We start from the raw sequence: 12,046 nt of genomic DNA, 5'->3' as shown, positions 1-12,046 counted from the left end.
TATGGTCCCCCAGGCACTGCCAAGAGTAATTCCTGAGTTCAAAGCCAGGAGTAACCCCTGAGCATCGGTGGGTGTGATCCAAAAAGCAAATAAATAAATAAATTAATTAATTTAAAAAATAATAAAATAAAATGAGCACGTACCATTTGATTCTAGTTATGGAGACATTCGTGTAAGTTAAGGTGCTTTCTTGCACGCATCCGGTTCTCTCCAGGGCACTCCACACAGACCCTGAGCACAGCTAGAAGTGACCCTAAGTATAGCCAGGGGTGGCTCCTTAAGTCCTAAAACCAAACCAACTGACAAAAAGGTTTTTTTTGTTTGTTTTTTGTTTTGTTTTGTTTTTGATTTTTGGGTCACACCCGGCGATGGACAGGGGTTACTCAGGAATTACTCCTGGTGGTGCTCAGAGGACCATATGGGATGCTGGGAATCAAACCCGGGTTGCTGCATGTGCAAGGCAAACTCCCTACCCGCTGTGCTATTGCTCCAGCCCCACCAACTGACAAAAAGAACAAAAAAGCAAGGATTTATCTTATATAAAGAGAGAAGGGAAGGTGTGGTGAGGTGTGGGGCGATGTATGATGGGTAGGGCACTTGTCCTGCATATAGCTAACCCGGGTTCAATCCCCAGCATCCTAAGGTCTCCCAAGCCCCACTAGAAGCGACTGTCAGGGTTTCTTTAACAAAGTTTTCCCTGACTGCTAAGTCTTGTTCAACTGCCAGTCTAGAATGGCATCTTGCTCGCCTTTTCACCTGCTTTCTCATCCGAGCCCTCATTGATCCCTGACTCTCTCTGATGCTTGGCTGGTTTACTCCCATTGGAATGGGTTCCCGTGTGAGTGGGGACTATGGGGAAGTTGAAAGACTGGCCACAGGCAGACTGACTTAGAGGCTGCTGCTGCAGATGCCCTAGTTCTGAAGTTTTTATTCAGCAGGACTATAGGAGCAGCTGTCTGGCTGTTAGCACAGGAGGTGGCTTGAGGACTTGACTCAGCTTGAAGCTTAATTTGCATAGCATTTTACATAAGACTGAGAAAACAGCAATTGCCCATATCAAAGAATGAGGTGCAGAGGCAGAAGAGCTAATGTTAGTGAGGAGGACCAAAGTCCCCAATCCCGGCAATCCTCAAGGGGCAAGGGTGTGGGACTCTAGAGAGAGGGATAAAATGAATGAAAGAGGAAGTTCAATTTTAGAAATTTTTTTTTCCTTTTTGGGTCACACCCAGTGATGCACAGGGGTTACTCCTGGCTCATGCACTCAGGAATTACTCCTGGCGGTGCTCAGGGGACCATATGGGATGCTGGGAATCGAACCCGGGTCGGCTGCGTGCAAGACAAACGCCCTACCCGCTGTACTATCGCTCCAGCCCCAATTTCAGAAATATTTAAGATGGAAAAATAAGAAGAAATATTTAAGCTGTAACTTCGCACTCTATTCTGGAGTCACCCACTTCCAGGTTTGGAGTGTATAATTTATCCTCCTTTCCTTTATAGTTCTCTTTCCCATCCTGTCCTCTTCCCCCTCATTTTTTCCTCTCTCCCTTTACCTCTTTTTCTAAATAATACTATTTACTTTAGTAGTAAAATGAAAAGAAGACTGGATAGTACAGTGGTTAGGTGTTTGCCTCGCACACAGCCAATCTGGGCTTGATCCCTGGCACCACATATGGTCCCCTGAGCACCATGAGGAGTGATCCATGGGAGCACAGAGCGAGGAGTAAGCCCTGAGCACCACTGGATGCAGCCCCCAAAAAATGGAGGAGAGAAGGAGGAGGAGGAGGAGGCAGAGAAGGAGGAGGAGGTGGTGGTGGTGGTGTAGAAAAAGTGCTTGTTTTGCATGTAGCTAACCCTGGTTTGATTCCTAGATTCCTCAGCACCACATATGATCTCCCTGACCACTGCCAGATGTGCCCTGCCCCCGACCCAATGTAGTGCATAAGACTTGGTGGCCAGATGTGATGGGAAGGAATGGGGATGGTATTATTTTTCTCCACTGCTCTGGAGAATATTTTGTGGCTCAGCTCAAGTACATGAGTTTCAGGTATATGACTTTCAGGTATGTGGGACGCCTTCAGGAGAAATCAGGAGTTAGACAGCCTGGTCTGAGGCTACCATTCAAGTCTTCAACTTAAGACATGGTAACTGGAATGTACAATGACGTCATGCCAAACTACTGGAGCCTTAGGAAGTAACACCTTATTTTTCCTTAAGCAATTGAGAGATGAATTCTGAGGAAATGCTTTCAAATGATGGATAAGTCTAGAAGTGCCTGTAAGGGAAGTGGATCACAGATTTGGAAAGGCTGGCTTCACACAAGGTAAGAGGAATGGCTATTTAGAGGCTCATTTCCTTATCTCTAGCAATCAACTGCCACCAAGTTATCTTAATTTTGCCTCTGCAATATAACTATCTCCACTGCCACCTGCTGGCCATTAACTCCTATTGCAAGTGATATTCTCACTGGCCTTACGCACCATCTTTAGACCCACACTATAAGTCCTTTTAAGATCATACTTCGGGAAGTAGAGACAAGAGGATACCAACCCTTGTTCTCCAGTTTTTTTTTTTGCTTTTTTTGGGGGGTCACACCCGGTGTTGCACAGGGGTTACTCCTGGCTCATGCACTCAGGAATCACTCCTGGCAGTGCTCAGGGGATCATACGGGATGCTGGGATTAGAACCCGGGTCAGCCGCGTGCAAGGCAAATGCCCTACCCGCTGTGCTATTGCTCCAGCCCCTGTTCTCCAATTTTCAGTTTTTTTTTTGGGGGGGGTCACACCTGGCGATGCACAGGGGTTACTCCTCTGGCTCTTCACTCAGGAATTACCCCTGGCAGTGCTCAGGGGATCATACGGGATGCTGGGATTAGAACCCGGGTCAGCCGCGTGCAAGGCAAACGCCCTTCCCGCTGTGCTATCGCTCCAGCCCCAGTTCTCCAATTTTCAATAGCTCTCTTGTACCTTCAAATATTCGGGTATACCAAAGAGGAATCTAAAGAGTTATGCTTGGAGTATCATGTTTCACTCAAGTGAGAGAAGGAATTCGGAGTTCCGACCTCTATTGACGACCAAGAGTCAGGGACTCTGTCTTGTTTGCCAAGGTGTCGAGAATCAGATGGGTCGGACACATAATTCGATTCAGAGGCGACCACTGGACTAGAGCTGTTATGAACTGGATTCCACGGGACGTCAAAAGACCGAGTGGCCGCCCACTACGAGATGGTCAGACTTCTCTGTCAAGACCCTGAATGAACAGTTTGAGGCTCTTCGTGTTCCTGGAGCAAGCAGATGCCATTGGGCTACACTAGCACTCAACAGGGACGAGTGGAGATGTTACTGGCGCCGACTCGAACAAATTGCTGAACAACGGGATGACAAGTGATACAAGTGATACCTTCAAATACCCAACTACTTAGTCTGCAGTGCTGAGCCTTTGGCTCCCTGGCTCTGGGTGACGGTCCTTCATAGAAAAGCTGATCTATTTCAGAGTCCCTTCAGTTCTCAACCTTGTGAAGACTGTGTCATCTTCTTGAAGTGTCTATCCTGTATGCTTCCGTTGTTTACTTGTTTTTGAGTTATACCTGGCAGTGCTCAGGGTTTAAGACCGATTCCTTGCTGAGCTCTCAGTTTCTTGCTCAGGGAAGAAATTCAGTGCCAGGTATTAAACCTAGGGCTCCTGAGTGCAAAGTCTATGCTACAGGCCAGTAAGCCATCTTCCTGGACCTCTGCTCTGAGTTTTTGGGGTGGGAGGTTGGGTCACATTTGGCAGTGCTCAGGGGCTTACTCCTGGTTCTGTGCTCAGGTATCATTCTTGGTGGTGCTCAGAAGACTATAAGTAGTGCCAGGGATGGAACTTAGTTCTGTACAAACACTCTTCCCACTATACTGTCTCTTCAGTCCCTGCACGGATTTTCTTTTTTCATGTTTGTTTTATGAGTCATGCCTGGAAGTGCTCAGGGGTGCACACCTGGCTCAGCACTCAGAAGTCACTCCTGACAGGGCTTGGGGGGACCATACGAGGTGCTGAGGACTGAATCCAGGTTGGCCACATGCAAGGTGAGCCCTGCCCATTGTACTAACTCTCCGGCGCCCTTACCCTGATTTTTAACCAGGTTAACATCTCCTAAGACTAAACTAATTTTTTTGCAGATCTGGGGATTGAACATAGGTCTCACAAACATAAGGTGTGATTTTTACCACTGAGCCACAATAGTAAATGAACATTCTTTTGTAAACTAAACTTTTTGGGGGGTTGTGTGTGGTATTGAATCTGGCGGTGTCTGGAGGCTATTCCTGGCTCTATGTTGAGGGGTCATTATCAAAAGCACCGGGGTTTAACCCGGGCCATCTGCCTGCAAAACATGTGGTCACCCTGTTGAGCTATTTATTCTTGCCTAAAAAAACAATAACAATGAAATTTGTTCTAAGAGACCTATGCCATCTTCCCTCTGTTGCTCCCAGTTCACCCAGTCCTGGGACTGACCCAGTGGGTAGAATAAATCCAAGCTGAGAATGCTACTACTTTCGTACACTAACGCTCGTTAAGTAGGAACAACAGTTCACAAATTCAACTGCCTTCAGGAGTCAGACAGATAGGTAAGACAAATGTGTGAACTTCCCCTAGTGCAAGTCAATTAAAATGGTGGGGTTTGCGGCAAGTAGGGACCTTTATGCTGCTACCTTAAGTATTATAACTACTCAAAACTTTAAGTCACTATGATAAACACTTTGTTGTTGTTCTTGTTTTAGGGCTACACCAGGAAATGCTCAGAAGATACTCCCAGCTTGGGGGTCACCCCTGGGTCTCACACATGCAAAGTATGAACTCTGAGAGCTCTCTGACCTCACCCCAATGTAAAGCATTCTGAAAGTGAAAGTTTGGAGGGGGCGCCCCCAAACACTGCCAGCGCTGGAGGCTCAGGGCTCACTCTTGGTGAAGCTCGGCTAACTGGGCCTGCAGGGTTCCACACACTGATGGGAGGCCACGTGGCACTGGGGACCAAACCTGGTAGGCTGCAGGCTAGGCTTGCACCCAAACTCCTGTACTAGCACCTGGTCCCTGAAGATGATTCATTCGAGCCACTGACCTAGATATCCAGAATACAAACTGCTTTAAGGAACTAACTACTACCATAGGTTGTATTTAATACAATCAGATTCTGGCTTCTCCTCCCTTCTGTGGGTGATGAGAAAAAAAAAGATCTTAAAAATGGACATAATTTACTTTACTAATAAACTAGTAAGGGGGCTGTGGCTTATAAAGAGAAGGCTTATAAAGTGCTGGAATCTATGCTTTGCATGCGGGAGGTCCAGATGGAGGCGCCTCATGGTCCCACAAACACTGCCAGGAGCGACCTCAAATAATGAGCTGAGAGTAGCTTTGAACTCTGCCAGGTGTGACCAAAAGAAAAAAAAATAGAGGATGTGGGGCTGGAGCAATAGTACAGAGGGTAGGGCGTTTGCCTTGCACGCGGCCGACCCGGGTTCGATTCCCAGCATCCCATATGGTCCCCTGAGCACCGCCAGGAGTAATTCCTGAGTGCAAAGCCAGGAGGTAACCCCTGTGCAATGCCAGGTGTGACCCAAAAAGCAAAAAAAAAAAAAAAAAAAAAGGATGTTTTTGTGGGGAGTAAGGGTGTTTGGGTCACACATCACACTTGATATTGTTCAGGGCTCACTCCTGTATTTAGGAATCACTCCTCGTTCTGCGTGGGGAACTATATGTGGTACCAGCATGGAACCCAAATAAGACTTGTACCAGCTCTATGCCCAAGGTATTTCTTGTGGCAGTTTTAGATTCACAGCATTATCTGGAAGGCCAGATAATTCATTCTTCCTGTCCTCACCCAAGCATAGCTTCTCTCAACAACACACCCCTCAGAGGGCCAGAGACTATCACTATTACAGCATGTAGGGCACTTGTCTACCCGGGTTCAAGACCTCAGCATCCCTGAGTCCTGCAGGAGTGAACCCTGAGTGCAAGGTCAGGAGTAAGCCCTGAGCACTTACCAGGGTGGCCCCCAAACCAAAACCCAAAACCAAACACAATAAAGCAAAGAGAAAAAGAGAACCTAACATTCTCCAGGAGAAGAATAAATTTGTTTACATTATGGCTCATTCTTGAGGTACCTAGTCTGGAGACAAATGTATAAAGACACACATCTACAATTATAGTATCAAGGCATTAAAAATTATATTTGCTTGCCCCACCCTAATTCCCAGCAAGCACAGTTCTTTTTGGCTCTTTCGGTGCCTCCCTGTGGTGCTGGGAAACACCAGGCTACACCCAGCTGTGCTAAGGAGGCCACACTGTGCTAAGGACTGAACACAGGCCTGTGCAGGCCAGGCCTTCCATAGTTCCAAATCTCTGAGCTATCTCCCAGCACCTACTACTGGTCTTTCTTGGGGAGTGGTATGTTTGGAATACACCTAGCAGTGCTCAGGGGCTAGTCCTACCTCTCCACTCAGGAAATTATATATGGGTGGCCAGGGACTCAAAGCAGGGTTGTAGCCACTTGCAGCCACATGCAAGGCAAGTGCCTTATCTCCTAGTGCTATCTCTCTGCCTCTGATCATTAATACTTTTTTTTTAATTGTCTTCATGTTCTGTAGTGTGTGTGTGTGTGTGTGTGTGTGTGTGTGTGTGTGTGTGTGTGTGGTGCCAAGAGACTGATTCTAGGATCTCAAATATCACATACAAAACAAAAACTCTGCTGGTTTTGCCTTTTCCAGGCTATCATAACCTTGGAATCACCAGGCATATTCCTTTAAGGATTTTTTCACTTAGTGTTAGGCACTGAAGTTTTCTCCGTATTTTTGTGTCTTGAGATCACATTTTATTGGGGGAGACCACATCCAGCAGTGCACAGGGGTTACTTCTGGCTCTGTGCTCAGTAATCACTCCTGGCAGCGGCCAAGGGACCATATGGGATGCTGGAGATCGAATTCAGGTCGGGAGTGTACAATGCGAGCACTCTACCTGCTGAATGACCACTCTGGCCCCCAGATCACTTGTTTTTAATGTTTCATTGCTGAGAGTGGTCCTGTGTCCCCGAAGCTGCTATAAACATCCACGTGCAGCTTTTTGTGTGGACATCATGTTTCAACTCCTTGGGCCCTACAGAAGATTTGGTGCTTGCCTTGCACCTGGCTGACCCAGGCTTGATTCCTAGCACCCCATCCGGTCCCCTGAGCCTACCAGTAATAATCTCCGCGCACGTTGTCAAGAGTAAGCTCTGAGCATGGCTGGGTGTGGCCCCCAAACCAAAAAGTATCAACTCTCTTGGGAGCTGAAATAAAGCATTATTGCTGATTTATATGAAAAGACTGTTTTCGTCAGAAACCTCAAAGATGTATGTACTACTTTGCATTTCCACTAGCAACACTTTCATTGTTCCACATTCTTATCGTTTGATGAATACTCATCGGTATTCTGGATTTGGGCCACTCTAGTAGATGTAGAGTAGTATTCATTTTCTTTATTTTTGTTTTGTTTTTTTTTTGGGGTCACACCTGGCAATGCACAGGGGTTACTGCTGGCTCTGCACTCAGGAATTACTCCTGGCGGTGCTCAGGGTACCATATGGGATGCTGGGATTTGAACCCGGGTCGGCCGCATGCAAGGCAAACGCCCTACCCGCCATGCTATCACTCCAGCCCTTCATTTTCTTTATTTACATTAATTGTATCATACTGGTAATGCTCGGGTTACTCCTGGTTCTGCACTCAGGAATCACTCCTGGTGGACTCAGGGGACCATATGGAATGCTGGGGATCGAACCTGGTTTGGCCTCATGGAAAGCAAGCACTCTACATGCTGTACTATCTCTCTGGTCTCACACTTATTTCTGTGATCACACCCAGCAGTACTCAGGGGCTATTCCTAGCTCAGTGCTCAGGAGTTACTCTGAATAGTACTTTGTGGACTATGTGGTGGCAGGTATTGAACCTGGGGCTCCTGTATAATGCTTTGCCACTGAGATACATCTTCCGCCCTCAATAGATCTTAATTTTTGGATTTTTGGGCCACATCTGGGGACGCTCAGGGATTATTTCTGGCACGGTTCAGTGAAACTTGCTGTGCCAGGTATTGAACAGAGGTCAGCTGCATGAGAGTCAAGTGCCTTAACTTGGCCTCTTTGGCCAGTATCTCATTTTTTTAAACGAATCACTGAGTTACAGTAACAGATTTACAAACTTTTCTGATTATATTTCAGTCATACAATGATCGAGTACCCATCCCTCCACCAGTGCCTATTCTCCACCACCTACATTCCCAGTATCCCTCCTGCCATCCCCCTTAACTCCCCCTGCCTTCGTGGCAGCACATTCCCTTTTACTCTCTCTCTCCTTCTGGGTGTTACGGTTTGCAATATGGGTGCTAAGTGGTCATCATGTTCAGTCTATAATCTACTTTCAGCACACATCTCCATCTTGAGCGAGCCCTCCAAGCATCATTTACTTGGTGGTCCCTTCTCTATCTCAGCTGCCTTTTCCCCCAGCATGTGAGGCCGGCTTCCAAGCCATGGAACCAGTATCTCATTTTAATTTGCATTTCCCTGATAATTTGTAAGGTGGAACATAATAGTTTTTCGTGTGTTTATTTGACATCTTTGGCGAGTTGTTTGTTTAGGTTTTTGGCCCTTTTTAAAATTAAAAAAAAATTTTTTATTATACCTGGTAATGCTGGGTTGAGAGGGTAGTGCTATTTTAACCCAGGTGGCATTTTTTGTTTTGGGGCCACACATGGGGATGCTCAGGGATTACTTCTGGCTCTGTGCTCAGGATACTTCTGATAGTGCTCTGAAGACCATATGGGATGCAGGGATTAAACCTGGGTCTGCTGCATTCAAGGTTAAGTGCCCTACCTGCCATACTATGGCTCTAGCCCCTCTCTCTGGCCCTTTTTTGAAATAGGTTTTCTTACTGTTGGAGGGTTTTTAGGTTTCCTGTTTTGTTTTTGGGTCATGTCCAGTGATGTTGGATGCATGGAGGCTCAGATTCCAGCTCCTTCAGTCATTTCCATGGTTCTTTTTTTTCCCTCCCATTTTTATTGAGATACCATGATTTATAATACTGTCACTGGTAGTTTCACTAACAGTTGCTCCAATACCACCTCCCAGTGCACACTTTCTTCTACCAAAGCCCCAAAACTCCCTCCCTTCTCCCACTGTTTTATTTTTTGGCTTTGGGGCATGCCTGGTGGGATGCTCAGGAATCATTCTTGGAGGGCTTTCGGGACCACTTGGGGAGCAGGGGATTTAACCCCTGTGAGTCACACACACTATACTACCTCTTCATCCCCTTATTGTTGAGTTTTAAGGGTTCTTTGTGTATTTTGGATAACAGTCCTTCATATGATCCATCATTTCCAAATAATGCCTCCTGATCTCTGGCTTGTCTTTTCAGTCTCTTAAATGTCTTCCCCAGAACAGAACTTTGTTATTTTCATTTTTTTGTTTTTTGTGTGTCACACCAGTAGATCTTAGAGATCGATGCCTGGCAGGGTTAAGTAAACCATTTGTGGTGCCTGGAATCAAACCTTTGTAAAATGCCTTGCCTGCTATACTATCTCTCCAACTTCTAACTTTATTATTATTGGTTTGGGGGGGAGCCACATCCAGCAATGTTGAGGGGCTACTTCTGGCAGTGGTAGGAACTATGTGGGATGCCAGGGGTCAAATCCAGGTCAGCTGCATGCAAAGCAAATGCTGTAACCACTGTACTACTGCTCCAACTCCTATTACTATTTTCGTGCCACATCCGGTAGGTTCTTGTGTTGCTCTGGGTAGTTCCTGGATTACCATGCATTCCCGGGATGGGGTAGGGGGAATCAAACTGGGTTGACTACAAGCAAGGACAGTGCCTTCATCTCTGTAATATCTCTCTGGTCCAAGAAGTTAAAGAAAAACGTGGTTTTGGGAAAGAAACTCAGGGCCTCATAACATTCAAGGCACATGGAGTAAGCACATTAAGTGCGCAAATAAGTGAATATTTGTGTATATTCTCAAAGATGTGATTTCACCTAGATCAAGATATAGAATGGGTCAGCAAACTTTTTGTACAGTTCCAGAGAGAAAGCCGTTTATTTAGGTTTTGGAGTTTCTATTGCAAGTACTTACTCATCTCCCAGGCCCCTGCTATCTCCTCCCCTTTTTATTTATTTATTTTTTGCTTTTTCGGGTCACACCCGGCAATGCACAGGTGTTACTCCTGGCTCTGCACTCAGGAATTACCCCTGGTGGTGCTCAGGGGTAATTCCTGAGATTTATGGGATGCTGGGAATCGAACCCGGGTCGGCCACGTGCCAGGCAAACGCCCTACCCTCTGTGCTATCGCTCCAGCCCCTATCTCCTCCCCTTAATGTAAGAAAAATAGAACTTTAAATCAACAACACAGGGGATAGATCATTAACTCTTTGACGAACAGAGGGAAGTGCTAAACTCTATGGACGAGGAGAGTAAACTGAAGGAGAAAGCACCCTAGCATGGACTCCCAGGGAGGTCTTTCAGTGGCAAGTTTTCTCTGTACATCCTTTGTGTCTCTGATCTCCTGGCTATGCAACTCAGCTTACTGGTGGTTAATCTGATACTCAATTCCTTTGTAAAATGAAGTATTGTTGGGATTAAAAGATTATGCACAGGGGCTGAAGAATGGGGTAAAGGTACGTGCCCCCGCCCCCCAGGTTCAATCCGGGCACCACATATAGTTCCCTGAGCCCGGCCAGGGGCCCACCTTTAGCACCTGCTGGGTGGGCCTCCTCCTCTCCCCCCCCCCCCCCCCCCGCTAAGATAACCCACGAAGCGGCATCACTAGAAGGTAGCTGCTGTTATCCTATTCGAGTGTAAATACCAGATTACTGATCTAGAAAGTAGGCAAACAGAGATGGCAGAGACGCTAGGAGACCCACTGGGAATACGACCACCCTTGTGTAACACTGAGGAGCCCGTAGACAAGAGGACGGCCAAGGGAACTTGCTGCGGATACCTAACAATCTGCCCCAGCTCTGGGCGCCGGGAAGCGGTCTATAAAGAAGGGGAGCACCGGTCCCGGCTGGCAGCCGCAATGCAGCTCCGGAGGCGGCTTCTCGGGCGGAGGGGGAAAGGCTCCGTCGGGGAGCCGGCGCAGGCTCCGGGCCGACTACATTTCCCAGCCTGCTGCGCGCTCGGCGGCGCCTGACGTTAGTACGCGAGCCTCCGCGCTCCCCCAACCTCGTTCCTGCCTCTCGCGAGAGGACGGGCCGCGCTGGCGGTAGCGATAGCGAGCTGTGGTAGTGCTGGTGGTTGTGGTGGCGGCCGAGGCGGCGGCGGCCATTTTGGTGAGGCCTCAGAAGCGGCGGTTCTCTGGGAGTAGCTTCTCCCGTTCTTCCCACCCACCGCCCCCGTCTCTGCTAGGAGAGGAGACTGTGGAGACCAGGCGGGGGCCGCGGCCGCTAGTCTCGGGGGGACCTACAGACCGCGCGGGCGGCGGCCAAGAGGGGGCCATCCCCCCTCCTGGAAGGGAGGGGGCGGCGTGCACGCCCCCGAGGACGCAGGTAAGGAGAGGGAGACAAGATGGCGGACGCCCCTCCGTCCCCCGCCCCTGCCGGTGACTGCGCGCGCATCTCGCCGCCGCCGCCTCCCCTCCCACCTTCCCGGGGTGCTGCGCGCGCACCTTCGGCCGGGGCCCCGGGGCCGGTGCGCGAGGCGGTCGGCGCGCGCCCATAGAGACAGGCGGAGGGGGGCCCGGCCGGCCGGCACCGAGCCCGGGGGCAGCGCGTCTCCCCGCCTGCGCACGCGTGCTTGAGCGAGCGAGGGAGCCCGAGAGGACGGACCCAGGTGGGCGCCCGCCCGCCCGCTACCCCGAGCCCCCCTCGGGCCGCGCGGGAAGAGGAAGAGGGGCGTGGGACGGGTAGTCGGGGCGCGCGCCCAGCAATTCCAGTCAGGCACCAGGACGTGGCGGCACGAACCCTGTCTTATTCGGCCTTTGGCGGTCTGGTGACGGTGGTAGGGGGGCTCTCCCCGACAGGCCGGGCGGAGAGGCGCGCCAGCCCGGCGACCCCGGTG

At 49.0% G+C, this 12,046-nt stretch overlaps 1 protein-coding gene across 4 annotated transcripts in view; it reads left to right on the top strand.

The window, feature by feature from the left end:
* Positions 1 to 11,241: 11,241 nt before the first annotated feature.
* The window catches only part of SRCAP (Snf2 related CREBBP activator protein), a 44,742-nt gene continuing 43,937 nt past the window's right edge, over positions 11,242 to 12,046 (top strand). For 3 of the 4 annotated variants that reach the window (XM_055137250.1, XM_055137251.1, XM_004615882.2), the window contains exon 1: positions 11,242 to 11,535. The gene's annotated coding sequence lies outside the window, so the exon portion shown is untranslated. Of the gene's footprint in view, positions 11,536 to 11,647; positions 11,819 to 12,046 lie in introns of those variants that run through there. The other variant, XM_055137249.1, reaches the window with a different exon arrangement.

This window comes from Sorex araneus, chromosome 4 (genome assembly GCF_027595985.1).
Source record: "Sorex araneus isolate mSorAra2 chromosome 4, mSorAra2.pri, whole genome shotgun sequence".
Taxonomy (NCBI): Eukaryota; Metazoa; Chordata; class Mammalia; order Eulipotyphla; family Soricidae; genus Sorex; species Sorex araneus.
Note: the sequence above shows the minus strand (reverse complement) of the source record. Positions and strands in the feature narration are given on the sequence as shown.